Source organism: Tenebrio molitor, chromosome 4, assembly GCF_963966145.1.
Source record: "Tenebrio molitor chromosome 4, icTenMoli1.1, whole genome shotgun sequence".
NCBI lineage: Eukaryota > Metazoa > Arthropoda > Insecta > Coleoptera > Tenebrionidae > Tenebrio > Tenebrio molitor.
Genome location: NC_091049.1, coordinates 18,900,565 through 18,925,712, shown reverse-complemented (window position 1 = coordinate 18,925,712; position 25,148 = coordinate 18,900,565). Strand labels below are relative to the sequence as shown.

The window sequence follows — 25,148 nt, the reverse complement described above, 5'->3', positions numbered from 1 at the left end:
AGTAAAACCTTGATCTATGAAGTGATTCCTTATGTTTTTCGTCATGATTAACCGTCTATTTCCAATACCCATGTCGCTGACATTCGCAACAACCTTGTAGTTGACAGAATGTAGATCTGGAATAATTCCAAATAAACTAAATTTGCACATAGGCGCATCAAATCGATAGTTTACCGGTTGTTTCCAAGCAGAAAAAAGTCCCCTGGCAATAACCAGCTGCCAAAAAAACACTATTCGCTATCGATTAAATCATTCTCGTCCTTATCGTCACCGTCATCTTGGAAAATTAATTGCTGAATATTTGGAGCAACATAAAAATTCTCGACCCCGATAACGTGGTTAATAGAATTCTTCCACAACTCCGGCATAATGTTATTTCCTTCTTTCCAAATTGAATCGACAACATTCGCACTTAAAGTAGGGGATGGGTTGTTTCTCCTTATAACCCGGTGTACTCCATACCAATTCGATGGGATTAAGGACACAGTAATGTGACGATAATCGAAGAGAAAAATATCGTGCTTGTTGGTTTTCGCCAAATTGTCATTTCGATACTTTGCACTAATATTCAGTTCTTTAATTATTATTTATTTGTCAAATCTGCTTTTGTATTTTTGCCTTGTGGAACCGGGATCTTATTGGTTTGCATATCCTGTTTCCTCGTCGTACTTGTGGGCATTTTATTAATTTGTTTATTTATAATCTTGCAATTGATAGATTAGCACTCAAATAAAATGTATTCTCTTTGACTTTTTACGGTTATAGTGGGCTTCTCCATCTTTTCTTATTAAAATTCCGATGAAAATTTTGTTCTATGCAACCCAAAATACAAGAAACCCCTAGAACTTGATATTTTGTTTAATTCGAAATAAATTAGCAATTCAAGTAGCGAATAAAATTAATCATGACAGTTGCTCTTTATTGAGGTTATGTGCAAAAGTTAATATAAATGTGAAAACTGACATGACAGACAATAAGGGCCAGCAATCGTTGATTTAAGTATTACTTTTTATAAATTGAGGAAGCTAGAAACCATTGGAAATTGTAGTTTCGGTTGCATATAGCGAAATTTTCATCGGAAATCACTCGTGACTAACCCTGTATAACAAAATCAATCTTTCTTGTTCTAGTGGAAAACATATCTAACACCTCTTTATTGGGAATATTTATTTCCCGGTGTACGCTCATTCATTAGTGCTAGCCCAGTCGTTCTATCTTCACTTGTTGAATTTCTCAGATATGTTTTCAACCTTCTGTATGTTGAAAAGGATTGTTCCTGTGAAGTTGTTGATGTTGGCAATGTAGCTAATACCTTTAGCAGAGCGAATACACTCGGATGTATATCTATATTGCTTCATTTAATGCACCGAGCGCGTTTGAGGGTAGAGTTCCACTTTCCGGATCACAACACATTTGTTTTGCTAAAGTTTCATTTTTGCTTCCATGGTATCCTCATCAATGATGTTTGAGTTTGCTCCATTAGTGAAGCAATGTCCATTTCTGTAAATCTATAAGTCACGCAATATTTAGGGATCAGTTTCTGAAAACCGATTATCGTCTGTCTATGCTCAGTAAATCGAGTTTTAATCTGATCCAAAAAGTCATTAAAAAATGGATTGCGATGGCAATTCGAAAATACTCCTCCAGCAAATCCACATTTATGTTGCAACTCTTAGTTTGAATCGACACAATACGTGGAATTTTCATTTTGCCTTTTATTGTTTTCAAAATAGAAGACGATTCATTAAAAATTCGTGCGAAACATGTGTCCATATGTGCACGCATCTCATTAATCACCGTGTAGATGTTGTTAATAAGATCGAAGACATTTGCAAAGGCTGATGGTATGCTTGAAAATCACTTCGGCTGTGCAAACAATAATGACAAATTCCGCGGAAGTGATCGACTTTAAAAACTGAACAGCTTTTGAGGAAGTCTCCATATTTGCTACTAGTGATAATAATTCTTCTAAAGCAAGGACGATTGTTAGAATAATTTCCTTAAGACTGGCCGCACACTATAGGCTTTTGATCGGCCGACAGTTTAGTTTTTTGTTAATAACTTATTAAGCAATCAACTAAACTGTCAGCCGATCAAAATTCTGCAGTGTGCTGTAGGTGTTTGTAGCGACTTTTCCGATACGAACGATTTCTCCACTTCATTTTTATTAAATAAAATATCGTGGAAACAAACGAATACAACACCGTATCAGATAGCTTCAGCGGCTTCTTTGTCGTATTTACAAAATCAACTAAACATGTTTTTAAATTCGTGCCAACCAAAAGAGAGGCATGCGCACTGAAACTGGAAACAATTCGAGGTCCGAATACACTATCTGTTTGGATGAGTAATCTGTGGTCTCGTGATTAAACATAGACAAATGTCATTCGTCTGAAATGGCGGGAAATTCAAACTTTACACTGTTCCAAATGGTTTACTTTTTTCAACGCCTACTTTGCCCAGGTTTTCATTTGAACGCATGATACAAACCAAAGGGCGGTCACAGCCTTTTTACCGTTTGGCCGTTTGACCGACAGCCAGTTTACCCACAGCCTTTTGACTGACAAAAATTAATATACATTACTAGTTGGCAGAATTACAGCAATTTTATGAGATACCTGTGATTTGGTTTTGTGCAAAATTATAACAGGCTTGTCATTTGTTGTTTTAGCTGTTTTTTTCAATTTGTTGCAAGCTTTGAGAAGAAGAACACGTGATGTAATTGGCTTCATGAGTGTGTTCTCCAGATGTGCCAGTGAGAAAGTGCTGTCCACGAATCAATGCTGTTTGTGCTGTGAGTTTGCATTTGAATTTTCTTTTCTGATCACTGTGCCAATAATGAACAATATTGTCTCGTTGTTTTGTCCAAAGTGAAAAGAAAACCAGTGACAACGAGTTGGTCACCTCCTCGAGTCGACTTAGTAGTTGATATTAATAGGGGTCTAATAAAAGTGGCGTTAATTTAAATGGTGTTTTGCTTGAAACATTTTTTTTTATTGTTAAGACGTTAAGATGTGAAACGTAGTACTATGTTCACTTTGTGTGTCTATCTGTTACGCTAATCTGTTCTGTGGCTAATTTAATTTTCTTATTTTTAAAAGTCTGTTCAAACCGCTACTTACACTAGTGTATTGTTCTTTATACCGGGTGTAGAATGGGCTTACGAGACATAGGATTTTACATGTAAAAGTAAAGAGTTTCAATTATTGGCTCCCCTAATAATTTTACGGCGAAATAGTTAAAATGAAAGTTGGAGAGAATTAAAATTGCTGTCTAATTTTAGTCTTACTTTTTTTCTAACATCTTGTGGTACTGAAAGAAAGGCAAGAAAAAAGTTGACACAAAACAGTAAAAAGTACTACTAAGCATGAAATTGTATTTATTTCTTTAAATGTTATTATGGAGGATATTTTTTAAGCAACTTCCAAGCAACATTTGCTTCAGGTTTTCCAGACCGATCAATTCCTGCCACAGAAACAATTGGAAGAATTTTAGAGAAGTTTGAGCATCTAATGGAAGATACCTTTTCATTCATCCTGTAGTCCTGTACGACTTCATTTGAAGGGCAAATTAAAAGACAATTAAATAATAGAGAAACCATCTGACAAATACATAGTATTTTAAAAGTCAAATTTCATGGCTAGTGCTACTTTTTAGTATTTTTGTGTTAACTCTTTTCTTGCTTTTCTTTCAGTGCCACAAGATGTTAGAAAGAGTGGAATTAGACAGTATTTTTAATTCTCTCTAACTTTCATTTTAACTATTTTGGCATAAAATTATTAGGGGAGCCAATAATTGAAACTCTTTATTTTTACATGTAAAATCCTATGTCTCGTAAACCAATTCTACACCCGGTATATTTTGTACAAATGATCATAATTTCTGTCGGTCAAAAGGCTGTCGGTCAAACGGATTGTCGGTAAAAAGGCTGTCGCTACACCTGCGAAATGGCCATTGTCCGAGGTCTTTCAGCCTGTGGATTTAACAAAGCAATGAATTAATTAATGTTATCTTCTTTGCCGTCTATGTCGAAATTTAGTGTTAGTGGATTCAGTTTGTCGAAACTGGATTTTTTGATGGCGAACCTCTTTTTCAATTTTGTCATAGTCCGGTGTTTGGTTGGTTCTATTGCCAACTTTTCGTAAAGGTATTCGGTGGATCGTGCAGAGGATTGTTTGAATGCCTTATTTTGGTGTTTTTTCTTAGGCAAGTGGTTTCTGCTACTTCTAGTCTTCGTTTGACTCGGTTCTTTGTTTTAAGTAAGTGTAACGCTCCATATTCTAGCATTGGTCGACAAAGCATTTTGTATATTTTTGCTGCTGTGGTGTTATTAATTCCTCTGTTTTTATATGTGAGGTTGCGAAAATGTTTAGCTCTACCAATAGCATTTTGTTTCATTATTTCAGCGTGTTTGTTGAAATTCAGCTTTGCGTCAGTGTAGACTCAAAAAAAATACTCCTAAAACTCCTTCAACTATTGCAACTCAAGCGTTTTGCTGCTGGTTTTGAAGCGTTTTTAACTGCCTACTTCATTACTTCGGTACGCGCAAAAATGTAATCTTTTCAAAAACACGAAAATGTGACGAAGAGGGGATAATGTCAAACCTCAGCTGTTATAACCTCAAATTACAGTACAGTGCTTTGGTATTCTCTTTAAGAGAGTCGACAACCATGACAGGATTCACTTTGTGTTTATCACCTAAGATCTATTTCATTAAAATATGGGTGGCGTCTTCACATATCCTTCACCAGTGCTTTTTATCTTATCAGCAGATTTGACCACTTTTGCCTATATTTCTCCCTAGCACGCATTTTATCTGTTCTCACATAATATCCCATTTCATTTAATTGGCTTGCAATTTTGCCCCAAATATCATTGTTGACAGTTTTTGAATCAGCAAAATCAGCATCAAATTCCTTAGTGCAAGAAATGACAAAGTAGCTTCATGATCTTTCACAGTTGGTCTTTTTGCCGATGTCTATACTATCTCCTTCATACCAGGTTCTGCTTCTGCATGTTCTCGGTCTTTTTGCCGATGTCTATACTATCCCCTTCATACCAGGTTCTGCTTCTGCATGTTCTCATGATTGCTCAACACTTTTTCTGGTTTATGTTTGAAATTTTCCATCTCAGGAAGACTTCTACGAGTAGCATGTTTTACTCCTTGATGCAGTGCTGATTTTGATATATTATATTTTTCACTTGCATAACGAATAGATATTTTGTTGTTGATCACATCTTTAACGACTTTTTCCATGGAGGCCGGAGATATTCTAACAATTTTCTTGCCCTTGCCGACCATTATAAATCTAAAATTAATTAATATACTCGTAAATATGAAAAGCAAGTAATTGTAAAGCAGTGTCTTGAATGGGACACCTTCCCATTCAACGCACTGAATGTTGTCCCATTCATTACTCAAATACCGTGTTATAGAAATAAATATATTAGAATTATTTACCATCCAAATGCAGCTTGAGCATTTAAAAGATGATTTGAGGTAAACTCAAAGCCTACACTGGCAAAAAATTCACACAGATTAATTTTCAACTTTTTAGTTGAACACACTTTTACTTATTTTCAAACTGGTTACTTTTGACGCACTTAAACTTGTCTTCCAGACACTGTGAAAACTAAATCGCACAATAAGCTGGATTCTTAGTAGAATTAAATACACGTATATCATCATCTACGTATACATTATAGCAAGAAGTAGTATTGACCATCTATTGAAGAGAAAACTGTTTTGTCCCATTCAAAGCTTCATCCCATTCATGGCACCTCTCCCCTACTCTTAGGCCCGGATGTATAAAGCTTAGTTAACATCGTGTCAGCTAACAACGCGTCAAGTCGGAAATTCGCCCATTTGATTGGCTGATTCAAATAAAATGTTAAATATCCTCCAATCAGATCGCTTGACCTTATGTTAACTTTAACAACGACTTGACATCGCTTTATGCAACCGGGCCTTAAACTCGTCGCGCGTGCTTTAAAGGCTTCCTTATAAACATGTATCATAATATATTATTTTATATTTAAAGACACTCACAACACATCTTGTTTTATTAAAGTTCCATCTGATTGGTGCAGATCGGGGAAGTCTATTTTTCACAACCTCATCCAGTATAGCAGTGCCCTTTGGAGATCTTTTAAAAAAACTAGAAAAACCATCGCTAGATTGCAAAAGAAAACTTTCATTTGTTTGTTCTGCGAGGCAACCCGTTTAACTATCAGATTTAACTGGTGCGCCTAACAGTGAATATAATTTGCATTTTTGTAAATTTCTTTAATTTTTGCCTGAACACCGTTGTTTCTACCACTCATTACTGACGCGCCATCGTAGCTTTGGTAGATTACATTTTCAGGCGTTTCGTCCAGTTTAATTTTCCTAAGTTTTTCAAATAAACATTTGCTAATGCCATCAGCTGTATGATTCTCTGGTTGCAGAAAAGACAGAAATCGTTCTTGTATTTTTCCGTTCAGCTTGTATTGAACTATAACAACTAACTGGGAAAGTGTTGCCGAATCTGTCTCGTGTGCTTGTCTAGCTATGTAATGAGCTTTGTTAATTTCATCTAGAATCAAAGTGCGATATAGTTTCATAGATACTGTGCAGCAGTTCATTTTGAATGCTTTTTGACAAACCCATAAAAACTCAATTATTAGATTTGTTGATGTGGTTCCTGAGGGTGCTATCTGAATTTAGCGCCTGACTAACGAAATATTGTTCCAAATTATCAGTTTGGAAATTGTACCGTTTGTCAGAGAGGAAATTTTTGTAGAGGTAATTTGAATAGAGAAGAACCTGTCATGTGATATGCGTACTAGACGAAATTTGGTCGGACTCGAGCGGACTAGTCCATTTCTTTCTGTAGGGGGAGGTGGCGAGTCAGGTGCGCACTTGCGCAGGTGTGGCGTCATTTAATTTCGGCTAACAGGTTCTGAAATAGGTATTGTTATGTCTAATAATGTCTGTTAGAGTGAGATACGCAAACTCTTAAAATGTATTCAACAATTTTTAGTATCAATAAATATTATCACATAAATCAAACTGTGTCGAACGTCAAACAGCTGGGAAAAAACAATTTGCTACGCCACTGCACTTGGTGTCCCTTCCACTTCAACGCGCAGCAAAGATCACGTGACAGGTTCTTCTCTATTCAAATTACCTCTACCAGGAAAATGATCTCTCCACATCACATGAAGTTAATCTGGCGTGCTTATACATAGACCATCTCATCATGTGCATTTTCGGGATTTTCTAATTTCTCACCTGTAAATGTTTTCTTCACTTCTTGCATGAATCTGTATCCAGGATTCTTTTCTAGAGAAGTTTCCAGTTTTTCTAAAGCAGCTCTTCCCGCGTAGCTGTGCCAGTTCCTTGTGTATATTCTCAATTACCGACATTTGGTCCACTAAAGATAAACCCACGTTTCCAATTTTTTAATACCATCCACAAGTATTTTGAAGTTACATTTTATGTAAAAATTGAGCTCTTTCAACACTTACTGCTGTGGTAGGAGGAAAAGACATAACGACCTAAAATATATTAATATTATTTGAGATAACGATCTTATTTTATGAAATATAAAATTACTGTTTTGATTTCATCAAAGTGGTCAGCACAAAATATTGCTGCTTGTAACCATGTCTAAAATAAATTAAGGTACTATTGGGATCATTGGACGTTATTTTTCAGTCACAGATTACTCTGAATTATGCTTTATTAAAATTGCCACATGAATGATCAAATTGTTCTCAAATTTGTCAATAGGTAATTTGTCAATATGCCACCCATTTAAAATATTAAGTTTTTAATTTTTATTTATTTATTTTATATTCTTTGTTAATTAAAAGCTCGTTCGATTCCATCTGTCTGATTTTAAAAAATTTTTCAATGTTTTGTCTGCAAATCTGACATTCACATTTTAAAAATTTACACAAAAATCAAAATTAAGATTAATACATCAGGGTCGTTTTAGAAGGTATGACAGTACGATGACACTAGCATTCAAAATTAAATGATCACCACCGTACCTACATTTCTCGTCACAGTGCTAATTATATCGGACACCCAGGAAATGATTAGGATTTTTTTTGAGCAGTCGACGTTTTATCCTATTGAATAATATTAAATTATATGTACAATATTTATAAACAATATACACATATACAATATTTACAAAAATCATTCTGAATCAGAATCCAGTGGGACAACTCCTGACATATCCACATCATCTTCTGATTCCCACTCCTCGTCAGATGAGCCAGTATTTACAGCAAACTCTAAATGATCCATTGCATCGTCAAATAAATGTTCTTTTTCGATGAAGTTTTTCTCGACATTGACGTCGTTTCTACAAACATTTTGCCAAGTTTCTACCGATACTTCGTTAAATTTCCTCGTTGTCAATTCTTCTACATCTTTTAACTTGAAGGTGGTATTGTGAGTGGCAACCCAATTCTTTACAATACCCCAAACTTTTTCAATGGGATTGAATTCTGGGCTATGGGGGGCTAGACTTAAGATTTCATGGCCATATTCTTTTAATATTTTGTCGAATCGGTACTCAGGAAATTTAGTTTTGTTCTCTTTCACCAACTTATATAGTTCTGGTTTAGTTTTACTTGCATCATGTGGAATGTTTTTCCTGCACAAAAATTCGACCATCTGACACTTTTTCGATGCGCTTGTAGGCTCTTTGTGATCCACAATGTTGTGATACGAGGCGTTGTCCAAAATCAGAACGGAGTTGGGTGGAAGATTCGGAATTAATTTCGTCCGTAACTATCTTTCAAAATTAGTGGCATTCATTCATGTCGTCATAGTAGTCCCCCGATTTATTACCTGCCAACAAAATACTTAATTAGAAAAATAACCAAACGATAACTTTGCGAAACATAAATATATTACAAAAAATAGTACTTATTCAATTTAAGGAGCAGAATCAGTACCTGACTTGAATATGAGAAGCGCATCATTGACAAAACCCATTTCACCACCGGCATGCACAATTATAAGTCTATTTCCTTTGCTAATAGGACCTTTTAAGGAGCAATTCCTGTCGTCAACCCAATCCTTATTCTGTGTATGACTACTGTGAATATAAATTTCATCCGTGAAGACAATTTTTCGGTGTTTGTTTCTAAGTTGGGTAATTTTTTTCACATATTCGATGCGTTTCAATCGAGTATCATGGGACTCCAGTAAAACCTGCCTGTTGCCAGAAGCTTTTTTCCATTTGAACCCCATTTTTTCATTATTTTTCACAAAGTAGAAAGCGACCTGTTAAAATTTATTTCAGAAGCCTGCACTTTTGCATAGATACCTAGAAAATATTGTTGTTAGGTTATGTTATTTTAATAAATATAAACTTACTTCTAAGGGATGGTCTTCGTTTTTCAATTACGAAACTAGAATAAATTATCTCTCGGATACATTGCACAGGACCTTCATTCAAAAGAAAAGTGTCTGGAGAAGTTTGTTTTTTTTCTGTTTTTTCTAGGTGATGAAAATGAGACACCTGGTGTAGCATCCACGTGGCGTTTCTCTTGGACGACTTTACGGTTAATTTGTCCGATATACCTGTTGCTGTTATTAGCCGTTGCTTAAAGTTTGCAAGTGGTATAGTGATACCTTTTTCGGCTTCTTCTCGCATAAATTTGAAAACGTTGGCGATAACTTCCTTAGTTTGGCTATGAGTACCCTTGCCTGGGACACCGACTTTCTTAGGCGTCGTCATAGTGATTATTATACTAGAATACTAGATAGATAGATCTGAAATCAACAACGTCGCTCCATTGTAACATAACCTCAATTAGCTATAATGTACTGGATTACTTACAGAGAACAATGTTCTAGAGTGCACGTTTTCTATTAATAAATATAGTTTTTATCGTTTATTACACCACAATCTTCAACACAACACGAATTAAACTTGGCTACCACAACAGACCATAAGTACCACAACTGAAAAACAGGACGCCACTGAATGCACGAACAGCTGATTGACTTAGCAGAGTGGGGCACGAGCGAACCAATGTTGGTTTACTGCGCAACTATATGGTGTGTACCTTTTAAAAAAACAACCTCTACCTGTTACAGTACCTGTTTCTAACAATAACGTTCAAAACTACATTATTTTGTACAGGCTTTTAACTTTGTTAATAATGTTCCTGTGGTGCCAGTTCGGAGAAATGGAAATAATAATCATGCAAGAACAACAAGAACAAATTTAACAATGTATTTTGAAAATTTATAAATATAGATTATAAAGAGCGATCAAATTAATTTGTAATCGAGTCATCCATGGATTTGAATCCGTAAGTTTTTTCGATTGATATGCTCAGATCTAACCTGTGTTTTAAGCTGTGTTTTTTGTTCATAACACGACATACGATTTCAGATTCATGAATAACTCGATTACAAATTAATTTGATCGCGTTTTCTGTATCATTATTATCGTGTGCGTCATCCTCTAAAATACTAAACCACGAAACATCAGCATTGCGGTTATCTACGATGCTTTGAGAGACCATTTCTGCCATAATGTCAATAAATTATTTTGTATCTCCAGAGATACATCTGCTGGTACCTATGTATTTAATACATTCAGCAAGTTTATTATCTTTGGATAATGTATATTCAAAAAGATTGCGAAATTATCCAGTTTCGTGATGTTCTTCGATGTCGTATGTAACAAGAAATGTTAGTTCGTTAACAGCTAGAAACCGAATAACTTCTGCAATCGACTTGACTTAATATCTATGACGTTCAAGAACGTCGTCGTTGATCATAGTTGACACCGATAAACTGTTTTCTTGGCGTTCATCTTTTTCATGCCACTTCATTACAACAGTTACATTAACTTCTGAGATGCTTGTTTTTCAAAACATTTATCTTTACTTAATTTGGTCATGTTAATGTTGTCTTTTAATTCTTGTACACGAAGTTCTTGGAGAACATCTAAATATTGGTTCTTCTTATCGGCAAGATCACACCATTTTTGATTGGTCCGACTCGTTGTTGCTTTTGATGGTCCTGAAAATCATTATAACATTAGTGTCTGTCATTATATATACATATATCAAATAACTTACCCGATCTTGAAGTTAATGATAATAACTCAGATGTTGGGGCTTTCAAAAGCGCGGGACTATAGTCGGACCAATCGACAACTATTTGGGGATTTGCTGAACTACCAGGCAGACAACTATCATTTGGATTTAAGTCGTCCTCTTCGACAACTTCCACTACTTCCCCTAGTTCGACATTTGAATTGTTTAAATCTAGATCTACAATTGTAAATAATTAAAATTTCACATTTTGAACAATAATGATCAAATCCCAAACATACTTGACACTACATTATCGCTGTCCCATACGGATTCGTAACCAGTTATCCTTGCCCCTATTATGTCATGGACAACTGCATCAACTGGTGTTTCCATCCCAATGATGGATTCTTTTGACCCACCACCTGTCTTGTATAAACTTTTCTTAGTTGCTGAATAATTTTTCGTGGAGTATTTTTTTTTTGTGTTTCTCCACTTTTCCATCAGCATTTTTGTAGTGCGACGGTCACCACTTGTCACCGCATTAAATTGGTTGCTTAATTTCTGCCAAGCAGATTCCTTTTGTTTATAGGTTATTGCCCCAGATTGCTTATTGTCGATCACTGATCGATTTTTTGCGACCAGCTCGGCCAAAAGCAAAACTTCTTCATTTGTAAAGTTTTTGCCGCGTCCTCGATTTTCCCTATTATTTTCCATTCCACAATTGGGTAAAATGATATAACATGAGTATTTTCAACGTTATGATTTAATTTTTGTACTTACATGTTCTTTTCGAAAAATTCACAATAAAATAAACACAAAATAAGTTCAACTGTAAAAACAAAACAAACACACTTCTTCAACACCACCACGTGAACGCTTTAACCACGATTGTTGGGTTAACCCACCAACGAATGTTGGTTAACTTTTTGGTTAGACAAAACTTGGTTAGGATATCAACCCGGTAGTGAAAAACCCCTAACCAGGAAATTTAATAGTTAACCAGTTTTATTTGGGTTAACCCACGACTGAAAAACCGGGCCTTAGAAACACGTATAGCATAAAGCACTGATTGAAATATTGCCTAATTGCTGACATTTCTTTTATAGCTTTAACAAGTACCAGGTGCAATCGATGATTGCAACAATGCACGTAAGGTATTACTCTGTGCAGGCGCTGTTGGAGTAATGCCTGCACTCCTCCTTTGCGTCTACTCCATAACAGCTGCTTCATCATAACACTTACTTAAAATTTTAGAAGTATCTAAGCCATAATCGTCCAAGCGTCCAAATCAGGGCAAGTTTTTATCGTTAAAATAGACTCTTTCATTTTTCCGCCTATAACGTTTCTACGAGTAAGTAGATTGCAATGTTTTCTGTATCATTTTTATCGTGTACGCCATCCTCTAAAATACTAAACCACGAAACATCAACATTGCGTTCAACTTTTCCAACAAGTTAGCATAATACACCCCAGTGATCGATTTTCCTTTTTGGAGGTAATCAATAAAGATTATCCCACGTGCATCCTAAGAAACAGTCACCATAACCTTGCTAGCCGATGCAACTGTCTTTGCTTTCTTTGGGGCTGGTTCCCCTTTTACTGTCCATTGTTTAGACTGTTGTTTGGTCTCAGGAGTGTAATGATGGACCCAAGTCTCATCAACAGTAATAAATCGACGCAAAAATTCGGTCGGATTGCTCTTATAGAGTGCCAAACAATCGGTTGAAATGTCCTTCCGACATTGTTTTTGAACAGGTGTCAACAAACGCGGCACCCATCTTGAGCAAAGCTTTTTCATTGTTAAATGTTCGTGTAAAATATTTCGCACACGTTCCGTTGAAATGCTTACAGTTTCTGCTATTTCCCTCACTTTCACTCTGCGGTCTGTCAAAATGATTTTATGGACTTTTTCTGTCATCTCTGCCGTAGTCACCTCAATCGGCCGTCCACTGCGTGGTTCATCATTGGTGCTCTTTCGACCCATTTTAAATTCAGCTACCCAGCGTTTAACTGTTGTATTTGATGGAGAAGAGTCGCCTAATGTTGAATCTAGCTCCTTTTTAATATCGGTTGCAGTTAAGCCTTTCAAAAAAAAAATATTTAATCACCGCACGCATTTTAAACTTTTCCATTTTACTGAAATTGCTTGAGGCGTTTATTTTGACGGACTGTTGTCCAGACAATAAACAACACATTGACTTGAAATTTGTAAGGTAACCTGATAAAGGATGAAATCATGCAAAGCCTTCATAATATTTAGCATAATGGCTGGGTATCGATATGAGGCCCGGAATTTATCACCCCGCCCTTGTAGCATCTGCTGGTACCTACGTATTTAACACATTTAGCAAGTTTATTATCTTTGAACAATGTACCGAGCGATCATTTAAAAAATAAATCGAGTTTGCTTTGGAGCCTATGCTATAGCATGGGTTGCCGTAGGTAACACGCCGGCTCGATTTATTTTTTAATTGATCGCACCGTATATTCAAAAAGATTGCGAAACAATCCAGTTTCGTGATGTTCTTCAATGTCGTATGTAACACGAAATGTTAGTTCGTTATCAGCTAGAAACCTTCTGCAATCGACTTGACTTAGTATTTATGCTATGACGTTCAAGAACATCGTCGTTGATCATAGTTGACACCGATAAACTGTTTTCTTGGCGTTTCTCTTTTTCATGCCACTTCATTACAACAGTTACATGAACTTCTGAGATGCATGTTTTTCAAAACCTTTATCTTTACTTAAAGCCACTTTCCAGTTTGCAAACCCTGTTGATGTAAATGCGTTTTATTTGCATCCTAGGGAAGGAAATTGTCGATAGGGATAACAAAAAGACGCACCCCCATTTTTTGAATACTCCAGCCATTTGGAATTTTTGGAACCACTCTGCTTGGAAACTTCTTTTATCTTTATTTTTAGGATACGCTGACGATTTGTGCTGAAGCAATTTTTTCTCATTTGCAGAAATATCATTCAAATCCTTGCACACTATATTAGAGTCGACAGTTTTGTTCTGCTCAGAAATTATAGCACTAGTACTATGCCGGCCAAAAAATTTTGGCCGTCATTATCTGTCAATTCAAAAAAAAAAAAATTGTAATCCGTACTTTATTGTCATCATGATTACCGTCTTGATTATGAACGTTATTTTTTGGGTGGTAAATTTCAAAACTCAAAATTATTTTGTCATTTCTACTACACAGAACGTTTACCTCAGGTTATCTATGTACGATTGCTCTAATTTTGTTCATTCATGTCGGATTTTTGGAATATCTGAGCTTCAAACAGTTTAAATTGATTGTCAAAATGACAAGAATCGAAAGTGGGGTTACGATTCCTAAAGGTTTATTTACACTTTACTTGAATGTCAAGAAAGTGACGGCCAAAATTTTTTGGCCGCCATAGTACTAGCTGAAGACAAATGAGGTTCGGGTTGTTTAGTGCTCTTAGTAATTTCATCATCAGCAGTGATGGCAGGTTTTCTTATCAGAAATGTATCCATGATTGACTGAAAACTAATTTAAAATTAATTATTTTAGTGTTTTTTAAGAATCGTTTAGTTAAGAGTCCTTTTTAGAGTTCCGTACCCAAAAGGTACTCATTTGTAACAGGACTGGTGGCAATTGTTAGAAATACGTATTAACAACAACAAAAAATACACAGAATTCACGTAATTTTGCTTATAAAATTAATCTGAGAGACAATTAATTCACACAAAATAAGGATCTTCTTAAGTCTCACATGTGCAAAGTGTTTGCAATCTCTATGCTAGATCAAAGCCTCCTAAAGAATTTTATGAGTCAAAAGTGAAATCAGTTACATTTTTGTCATCTTATCTTTTGTTCTCAACTACTTACACAGGACAAATAACTACAGCATTAATTAATTTAGTTATTTATTAATTTATTATTCATGAACAGAATTAACATGAACAGAATAATTATTAAGTTTCTTTCTCTGGACTGGGAGTCCATTCACCAGAACTGTAACAAGAAAGGTGGAAAATTGAAAGTTTTATTTGGTTTTACTTATCTACATTTCTTGATGAAATAATTGCTTGAACTCCCTGGAATCAAATGAAATTTTTAGTTCCAGTTCTCCATAAAGCACCAACGAAATTCCTGTTGGCCCACGATCTATATAATTACTCCTTTGTATGCAAAAACTATGATTATCTAGCACAACCCTTTGTTCCCCGTTATTATCTGCGTTTCGCGCCTACCAGCGATCCCTTCAATCACGACGTTAAACAACATTTTTCTTCTTCTTTTTTAACGTCTATTGAAATAATCTCAGTTCTTTTAAAAGGCTGTTTTTCACACCGAAACGTTTTTCTTCCATTTTTTGCTATGTGCAGTTGATAAACTGTTTACGTGCACTTTCAACTATATGTAGTGCGGTTCGAAGACATACCTGTCTATTACTGCAGATAGGTTGTCGAAAAATTTACCAACATTTACTCGGATGAAATTCGTGGGCCCTGGAAAGACTTGTAGGTTGTGGTGCGTGGAGTGAAAGTTCTTGATTGGGCCTTAAAAACACTGCTAGCCAATCTTCGCGAGCAAGTTCTGTCTCATTCAATTTTTCGGGAAACTTATGCAGGCTTGCAAACTGAAGTCTTAATTTTCGCAGATCTTTTGTGCTTATTCCAAAATATAGATCGACCGAAATGTTACAGTACTCTGCAAGTTCTTTTTCATAATCGTCGTTAAATACTGAGTTTTGAGGCTTATAGCCGGTGTATATTTCTTTATTTTGACGTAAGGCATTTACAAGGTGCTTTAAAGTAACATATAGCATATTCCAAATCCTCAGATTTGTAATAAATGCAATTAACTAGGGTATAGACCGAAAAATGCTTTGTATGTGGAAACTTACGTTTTGCTGCGATTATCACAAATCTTTAAATAACGACAACGCAACCTATATGCATTACGTCAACCATTGTTCGATAGGCAAAGTGGATATGCCATACATACGAGTACATACTTTTCAAACTTTTTATCAAAGCTAGCGCCAAAATCAACCCTGATACTTTTGACATCTGTTAGAATTGACACCGGTCTCCCCTACTGTATAAATTTGCGTATTTACTTAAAAATTAACACCGTTTCTTTTTCTTTGTTCCCAAAGAGCTGGCAAAAAATAAGAAAAACAAAGATTTTCAAGGTGGCTCGGTGGCCGCATGGCTGTCGGAGACAGTAGTCCGAGGTCACGGTCCCGATGCTAGTGAGTTCGAATCTCACCGAAGGGGGAGGATTTTTCCAAGGGAGAAACCTCCGCCGGGCCATGGATGTGTGTGTATGTCTCCTCGGGGCTGACGGTAGGGGGTGGAAGGAAGAATCAACACTCTTTCGACCAGCACCGCGAGGTCAGCACGGGTTCGAGTCCCGTCGGGAAGGGCGCCCATGGGTGTATAAATGTTGTTGTGTACGTCTGTGAATGTGAGGTGGAATGGGCGTGGGTGACCGAGGAAAGTGCCCCGGAGCCCCGTCCCACCACCTGAAGAAAGGATAGGCAAAGGAATTGGAATTGAAAAACAGCCGATCGAAAGGTACCGTAAAAGCCGTACGACAAAAAACGGGAGTGGCAAAAAAAAAGATTTTCAATCTTTGGTATGATTTCTTGCAAGAATTGCTCACCGCGGTGAACCTCCACCGTGACACTGCAAGCTGGGGAATAAACAAAAAGATCGCAAACTGTAGCCTCTGAAACATACATTTGAATCTGAACCTGCGTGAAATATTGGTGGCTTTTTTTCAGAAAAATAATTCCATTTACGCACTCTACATAGTTATAGAACTAGATTTTCTTGCTCGTCGACCACTGCTGTAATTTTACATTTTATTGGACATTTTATTTCGACAATTTTCGTAATTTCTAACTGTAGCCTCTGAAACATACATTTGAATCTGAACCTGCGTGAAATATTGGTGGCTTTTTTTCAGAAAAATAATTCCATTTACGCACTCTACAAAGTTATAGAACTAGATTTTCTTGCTCGTCGACCACTGCTGTAATTTTACATTTTATTGGACATTTTATTTCGACAATTTTCGTAATTTCTAAATCACAGATGACTATTCCATCCGAGGGAGCACAATATTATTTGGCGGTAAAAAATTGTAGCTACATTGAACTCTACCTCGCCTCATCGTGCGAATAGAGTGGGCACTGGTGCTAGTACTTATGCGCACTTTTCGGTCTTGAAACAGATACTTTGTAGTTTTGACTCTACACACAGTTTTACAATTTCTGTAGTTTTGACTCTACACACAGTTTTACAATTTCTTTCCGAGGTAGCGCAACAATCCTGTGATAAAACAATTCTTGGTCGCGACTAGAGAAACTGATCACACTACCGTACACTTCGTCTGGAGAAGGCATGTTGAGGACATGTTCGACGCAACACTCCTCTCGTTCATTTTCCATCTGTACTGTAGTTGCACAGACCCCTTGGTTTCCAGTCTGCTTGGCATTTTGTACAATTGTTGCTCGCAACGGGCCCTGTAAATGGCCCAAGGAGTAAGGAGTGAGCTCAACGGCTGTGGCTGATCTTGGATTTTTCTTTTTCCGAAAAAGGCACGAAATGGGCGCGTCCTTGGTGTAGATCAGTTTCCCTACTTGTCGAGCTGATGGAAGGCCCCATTCCTGCTCCAAACTAGGTTTCGTTTCGCTCCGGTTTTCATTAACATGGTGCATTAATGATATACATTGAGATACCCGCTTTTGAATTCAAACCAACCGCCAACAAAAGCCATGATAGTACCGGTGTCGGTACCGTCAGCGACCGCTAGGGACGGGGGTGAAAGTCGACAAGGTGCCATCACCGTGCTTCCGAAAAAATCACAGATCTTATTATACATAAACATACTTACGTACGATTTTACCACTAAATTCACATTTGAACGGTTATTTGGGAGACGAAAATATCTAAAAGCTTAATAATGAGATTTGCTGATTAACTACACCTTCTGGCAGGTATAGGGCATTCATTTTAAACGTTGGGTAAAGTTGTAAACTCAAAACACCATAAATTACGAAAGCGTCAAATTTTCATTGTATCGGTACCGTAAAGTAGGAATCCCTCTGTTCATATAAAACTGGTACCACGTCGTACTTTCACCATCTTATCGACGAGCAAAAGAAAGAGACGTTAAAATATCCACAAGTAAAAAAAAAAATTAAAACACATTTTGTGATCAGTGACCAAAAAAATGTAAAGAGATTGTTGATTTTAAATAATGTATTTGACAAATAAGATTACTTAATAAAGAAATAAGAGTAATTAACTAATTAGTAAAGTATCCATTACATGTATCTTTTAAAGTAAGTAAAAAATAAATAATAAAATACGTAAACAAATAAAAAATTAATCGTCATCTGAATCAAATTCACTAGATGATTCACCAATATTGGCAACAAATGTTAATGGTTTCACTTGGTCTTCAAAAAGTTGATCTCGATCCCACCATTCTTTAATTTTGGACCCGAATATATTGAACACAGTTTTAGATTCACTGAGTTTCGGACAAGTGTCAAAGCAGGCAAGTTTTATTACAAAACCCAACATTTAAAATGAATGCACTATACTTACGCATTTCAGGTAAAAGTAGGCCAACTGAAAAGGCGTTTATTTCATTTCAAATTATGTGACGATCACTTCCGGTAGTCACGTCACATGGGGTTTGACGCCGTTCGGTCGGTCGCCGTAAGCCTCGAGCGCCAGTCCCCTTTTTCGGCTGTGGTGGGACGCCACACGGCCGGGGTAGCTTCGCGGATCTTAACGAAAACTAAAAATTTTTATTCGAAAAGGAAAACGGTAACACAAGGGGCACTTCGGCGATTCAAAACAAACGGAAAGTCCTTTCTTCTTGGCGTTTTTGGGGTTCGTCCCGCCTGTGCGCGGCTTTGGCGGACTTAGTGTCGGTTACGGTGGTTGCGAGGGCGCCGTCGGCGGTGGTGGCCGCACAGCGAACACGGGGTCGCTTCCGGGGCGTAGAAAGAATGTGCATAGGTAGTCATATCATCAGCGTACATATAAGGCAGTTTTGGATTTTTCAAAATCTGGGAGGTCAAAAGTAAACAGATTGAAGAGGGTCGGTGCGATGACAGATCCTTGGGGAGCTCCTCTGTTTATAATTTTTGTGCTGGATAGGGTGTTGTTCACTTTGACTTTAATTTTACTGTATGCGAGATACGAGTGTATTGATTTTGCGAAATTTAGATCAATTCCACCGTCACACATTTTCTTTACGAGACCATTTATCCAGACCGTGTCGAACGCTTTTTCCAAGTCTAGTAGGGTCATTGCGGTTGTTTTGTCCTTGTAGAATTGTACTAAAATTTCGTTGATTATACGCGCTAACGGAAGGGATGTTCTATGATCTTTTTTGAAACCCATTTGGGTGGGGATTTGCGATTTATTTAACCTAATTTGGATGATTTTTTCGTTGTCGAGCTGAGCAGGCTAATTGGTCGGTACCTAGCTGGAAATTTTAAGTTTGTTTTTGCCGGATTTTGGGATCGGAATGATAATTACAGATTTAAAATTTTCAGGAAAATAGTTCAATTTAATAGTAGCGTTTATGATGTAGTTTAGTTGAATGACTGCCTTTCTTGGGAGGTTCTTGAGAATTAAATTTTGTATGTTGTTTTCGCCAAAAGCCTTGCCAATTTTCAATTTTTTCAAAATATTGATTACCTCATGGTGATTTGTTCGCACGGATTCGAGGTATTCGATGTCTAGGGGGGATTGAATGTTCAATATATCTTCTACGTCGCTGTCAATGTGGTTTTGTTCTGGTGTGGACGTGGAAAACAAATCTTGGTGTATACTCTGAAAATGGTTTACGAGAACTTCTGCCTTTTCTATATCGGTGACTGCTTCATCGCCGTTGACGAGTTGAAGAGGCGGAAGTTCGTGTTTGTTTTTCAGGTTGCTGTTCCAAAACTCACGTTTGCGACTTCCGAGACGATTTTTGATTTCTTCGGTGAATTTGAACATTAGATTTTTGTTTACCGAAGCGCCCGTTCTTTTATAAGTACATTTTCCTTATTTTATTACGCTTATTTAGTCCGGTTAATGTCGATACGAAATTTTTTCCAATCCGTGTTTTTAAAACTGGTTATTGTTTTGGAAACTTCGAATCCGTCAAACGTTGTCTCCATGGTGATTGGGGAGTGGTCCGAATTTAGTTCGTTCAGTGTTTTTGCCCTGGTATAATTTAGAATATTTTTCACCAAAAAGATGTCAATCGTAGTGGGGCTTGTTCCATTTAGAGGGGTGTGGGTGGGCTCGTTTGGAAAGTTTATACGTGTGCCGCTTGTGTTGAGGAATTTTTCAAGGGTGATGCCGTTGGTTTCGTTGGTATTGCAGTTCCATGCTATATTTTTGGCATTGAGGTCTCCGGCCGGGATGATTTTGTTGGAGATACCAAGGATTTTTGCGAGTTCGCTTACCTTAAAGTAATTTTGTGGAGGATTGTAAGCTCCAACTATGGCCGGGCCGTTGCCTTCAAGCTGGATCGCTGCTGTCTCTAGGCTGGTGTTCGTAATCTTCATGGAAGTGTATGGAATACCTTTTCTGACAGCGATTAGGACACCTGCGCCTCGGGTGTTTTTATTGTTATTCCTGTCCTTTCTTGTTATTGTGTAGTTTTTCAAAGTAATTTTGTCTGAATTAATTAGTTTGGTTTCCGTGATGACAAGAATATGAGGCTCGTAATTTTCGAGGAATATTTGAAGAGATTGTTTTTTGTTGGTTAAACCATTAGCATTCCAAGTTGTGATTACAATGTTTCTACTTTCATTCATGTTTCGTAAAATGTGTCGTTCGAACGATGAAATTCTGAAAAGAGCGCCTTTTGGTAGAGAGGGCTAGATGAGGGCGCGGTATTCTATTATGGGTCGAATGAAAGCGTTGTATGTGTGTAGTAAGGTCGGAAGCGGCCAGGCGCGGATACAGAATTTCACTTAGGGGGGGCAATTTCTGTTCGATTTTGCCCATCCACCTACCAGAAAATTTGTTCTAAACGAAAAAAATTTATAAAATTTCAGTTTGTTATTCATGTAATACTTGCATTTGAATGTTCAGCTATTATTTATGTGTCTCGAAAAAAAGTATGAAATAAAAACACAGGTATAGGAAACGAAACGTAATTTAATTTGTACATAAAGATTATGGTCTTCAAATGTTAAACTCCAGTCTTTTCTTACGACCGGTTTTTGCAAATCTCGTAATCACTTTGTCGACGTCAGTATGAATATGCCTATGAATGTGCATAAGAGCAAGACCGAGGAGGCGATTTTCAGTCATGGTTGCTCTTAAATAAGTCTTAAGGCGCCGCAATGACGAGAATGACCTCTCAGCAGATGCATTTGTCACCGGAAGCGTTGGAAGGAACAGTACATATTCATGTACTCTTATTATAGAAAATGCGTTCTTATCACACCGAGCCAATATGTCCAGAGCAGTTATGGGAAGCTCTGTTTGACGTTCCTTTTTTTGGATCTATTTCTCTCGCCACAGTAACATTTCATCTTTTAACAAAATAGTAGCAACGCCCTTATCGACGTCAAGAAGAGATCCGAAGCGGTCGAGGAGGGACTTTGAAATTTTGTCATTTTCACCGGGATTATTCTTAACAATATTCTCTGGAATGAAAACTGACAGTTGAAATACGTCCAAGGTTTCAGCTGAGAATCTTTCTCGCAGATCTGTGAGCACAAAGTCTTGTAAGGGTGCATAGATTGATACTCTATAGTATTCCTCGGCTGAATTTGCTTCATGGTTAGCACGATAAATTTGACGTCCACTGCGGCGAGGAATTCGAGGAATATTCAGCTCGACACCCAGTTGATCAGCTAGATTTTCTGCACGCTGCCAGACGTTGCTAAAACTATTGTCCACATTTTCTCGACGACTGGCAAGAATAGAAATTGTGTTGTTTACTTGCACAGCACTGTCATTAAGATCGAGCGTCGTCTTCTGTTGAAGTTTACTCAGAGACTGTGTTAGAGACAGTATATCACTCGGACACAATACTGATAATATAAATTGTGCGTTGCATAAAGTTCTCACCAGTGAAGCAGCCTTGCCAGCTGTGCTCGGGTCACGCCACTCTGAAATCTTTTCCAACGTCTCAACTATCTTCGTGAGGTCAACAGAAAATTGGAGTACACCCTCATGGCGCTCGACCCACCGCAGCACATCCATCTGTACCGATCCCAATACAACGTTCCAATGGAAGTTTCAGTCTTTTCTTCAGTTGGGAAAGAACAATCTGGCCAATGGCCTTACCGGTCAAAGATAACTCCCTAGGTGTGGAGGTTTCGTCCAACGCCTCTTCGGCAGTCAACAGCTTTCTGGCTTCTTTCCAATCTTCTTCGTCCGATTCGTACTCATTTTTATGTTTAGCATTAACTAATTCCGCAAAAGCATCCACAAGACTGACGAAATCCTCGTGAATATTACCATCATAGACGTATCTTAGGGTAAGGCTCAGCTGGGACAGGTGAGATACATCTGTTGTCTCGTCAAAAAGTATCGAATAATACCGTGATGCTCTCACGTTAGTTAGAATTTTTTCAGAAATCTCTTTCCCACAGCATGAATAAGCGCATTTTGTGTCGTCTTGCTTATATAAGTAGCATTAGAGTGAGCTGACTGTAAGTGTTCTTCTAGTTGTTTATCCCCAGCAGATATTCGGTACTTTAAAAGCTCTCTGAAATGTCCAGAAAGACACCTACGGTGCACTAGCCAAGGTTGACGTGTCTTGGTGATGTCTGTCTGTCGTTCTACTATGGGATTTTGTGTTGACCGTTGAGCACGAAAATCAAATTGTTCGGGGGGAAGAAGGTTGTGGGATTCAAGCAGAAGATTGAGTTTGTTGGTTAGGATTCTTTCAAAGATTTTGCCGGTGATGTTGAGTAGTGAGATTTTTACGATTTTGTACGCGGTGAGCTCGATCAGCTCATGAATTTTGGGGCGCTGAAGGGGGAACAGGTCGTAAAGGATTTTCGTAACAAAAGCGATGGTTTGTTGAGCGCGATGTCCGGGTCCACGATTTCCGCTGGGGGGTTTATTACTATCGTGGCGGCGATCGGCGTTTCTTGCGTTATCGGAGCGGTTTTGACTGAGGGACACTAACACGACCATGCGGCGTGGGGACCTCCGCAGAGGAGACAAGTTGAGACGGCGGCTTCGCATTTGTTCGGGGCGTGGGTTTAACGACTACCGAGAGTTGCGGTTTTTTACGGATGGAGTCGTTGCCGGTTTGATTGGGGGTTTGTCCCGATTTACGCTTTAGGGGGCTACAAAACATGGTTTTTGAACCGGTGGCCGCGTTGAGATTATGAGTGAATTTATCGGGCAAGGGGAGGGACGTTATTAGAAAGGCGGTTTTGTTCCAATTTACGACTTGTTTGTGGGAGATCCGGCCCTCGAATTAGTTGGTGTAGGAGTCGGTGAATGTTTAGTGGACTCACTTTTTTGATAACTACAGAGAAAGTTAGCTGCTTGGCCGTATAAGGTTTTTTGGTTCTTTTATTTATTGGGGTGACAGTGATGTCTTTGGAGTTCGTGGAAATTTTCAATTTTTGAATTACCGTTTCGGTAATGGGGGACTGCAGAATTAAAAGAGCAGTTTTGTTGAAGTTGACTGTTAGTTGGATGTATTTCAGTCCTAGGTGGGTACACAGGACGGTGTAAAAGGACTTTTGGGGAGGAAAATTGGGGTGGGATATTCCTCACCGTGTATTTGAATGTTTCCGCCTCCGTGTTGGAGGTGGTCGTTGCGGTTGTGGATGATTTTGTTGGGCTGGGTGTCACCGAGGACGCTGGGGTTGACGCCTTGGAGGACGTATAGGTGGACGCTACCACTGGGGCAACTTTGATTTTCCGGTCTTGGATTTTTTTTCATGATAATGGTCGGCGGCTGTCCGTTTTGAGAGGCATCGCTCGCGTTGGAGTTTCTTACGGGGGTTGTCCGAGTTGGGGTTGTTCGCTGTTTTTTGGTTAATGGGGGCACACGTCATGTTTCTTGAACCGGTGGCTGAGTTGAGTTGGGCCGTGAATTTGTCGTCAATTGGGAGAGAAGTTATGAGGAGCGCGGTACGGTTCCAATTTACTATTGATTTGTGAATGTTTCGGGTGACGAGGTGTGTGGTTAGAAGATTGTAAAATTTTTTCTGCGTCGCGAATTCTTCGGGAATGTTTTTGATGGTGTATTTGTAGAGGGTGGGTTTCGGTGTGGGGGAGTTGGGGCGGTTTAGCGCTTGGACTAGGCGGTCGTGCGTGTTTTGTGAGGCTATGGTTTTTCTGGTTTTTGTGGACTCACCGTTTGAGGATCCTCGAGAGGGAGTTCTTCTGGTAGATCTCTCAGTGGAGCCCGAGTTGTGGGAACCCGAGGCGTGGGAGCCCGAGGCGATAGAGCTGGGGGCCCGAGAGTCGTGGCTGGGGGCCATTCTTGATGGTGGTCTTCGTTGTCTTCGATTGTATCTGGGGTTTCGTTGAGTCGCGAACTACTTTTACTCATTTTCCAGTATTTTCTTTTCAACTTGATTCAGATGTGCGAACCATGAACTCAAAGTGATTCAATTCAATTCAATATATTTTTATTCAATTTATGTTTACAATTTAATTTTTGTTTACAGGTGCAATTGGACATTGTGTATTTGCTGCTGAGGTTTATGGCCTTTTCAGCTAAGGAGATTCTCTAAGTTTGGATACAAAAAAAAAAAGAAAAGAAAACTAATACTAATTTACATTGGTATGTGTAACATGGAATGTGATAGTTTGTGATGAAATAAAGTATATATATATACCTATTCGCAATACCATATGGCACCCTACTCATTAAATGGCATTGTTGCTCCCATGTATATAACATATACACAAGTTCCAGGAAAAAGTAATTGTGGCGCCCAGGACAATAAAATATAATATGGCACCCGTATATATACTATAAAAAATGTTAAAATAGCGCCTTCCGCTGTTGCCAAGTTTATGCTACAAATAGAACTGTGTTGCACTATATCGCGCGCTATATAGGCGCGAGTGTTACGATATATCTGCTTATGAT

At 37.9% G+C, this 25,148-nt stretch overlaps 2 long non-coding RNA genes across 2 annotated transcripts in view; one reads left to right on the top strand and one right to left on the bottom strand.

Annotated features, from left to right (window-relative positions):
- LOC138128734 (uncharacterized) overlaps window positions 1-25,148 on the top strand; it is a 136,339-nt gene that overhangs the window by 17,056 nt on the left and 94,135 nt on the right. The gene's annotated exons all lie outside the window — the stretch shown is intronic.
- LOC138129328 (uncharacterized) lies at window positions 10,907-11,279 on the bottom strand. The gene is made up of 2 exons (XR_011159191.1): window positions 11,101-11,279; window positions 10,907-11,041 (listed from the first exon to the last, which is right to left on the bottom strand). It is a non-coding gene; the product is annotated as an uncharacterized lncRNA (long non-coding RNA).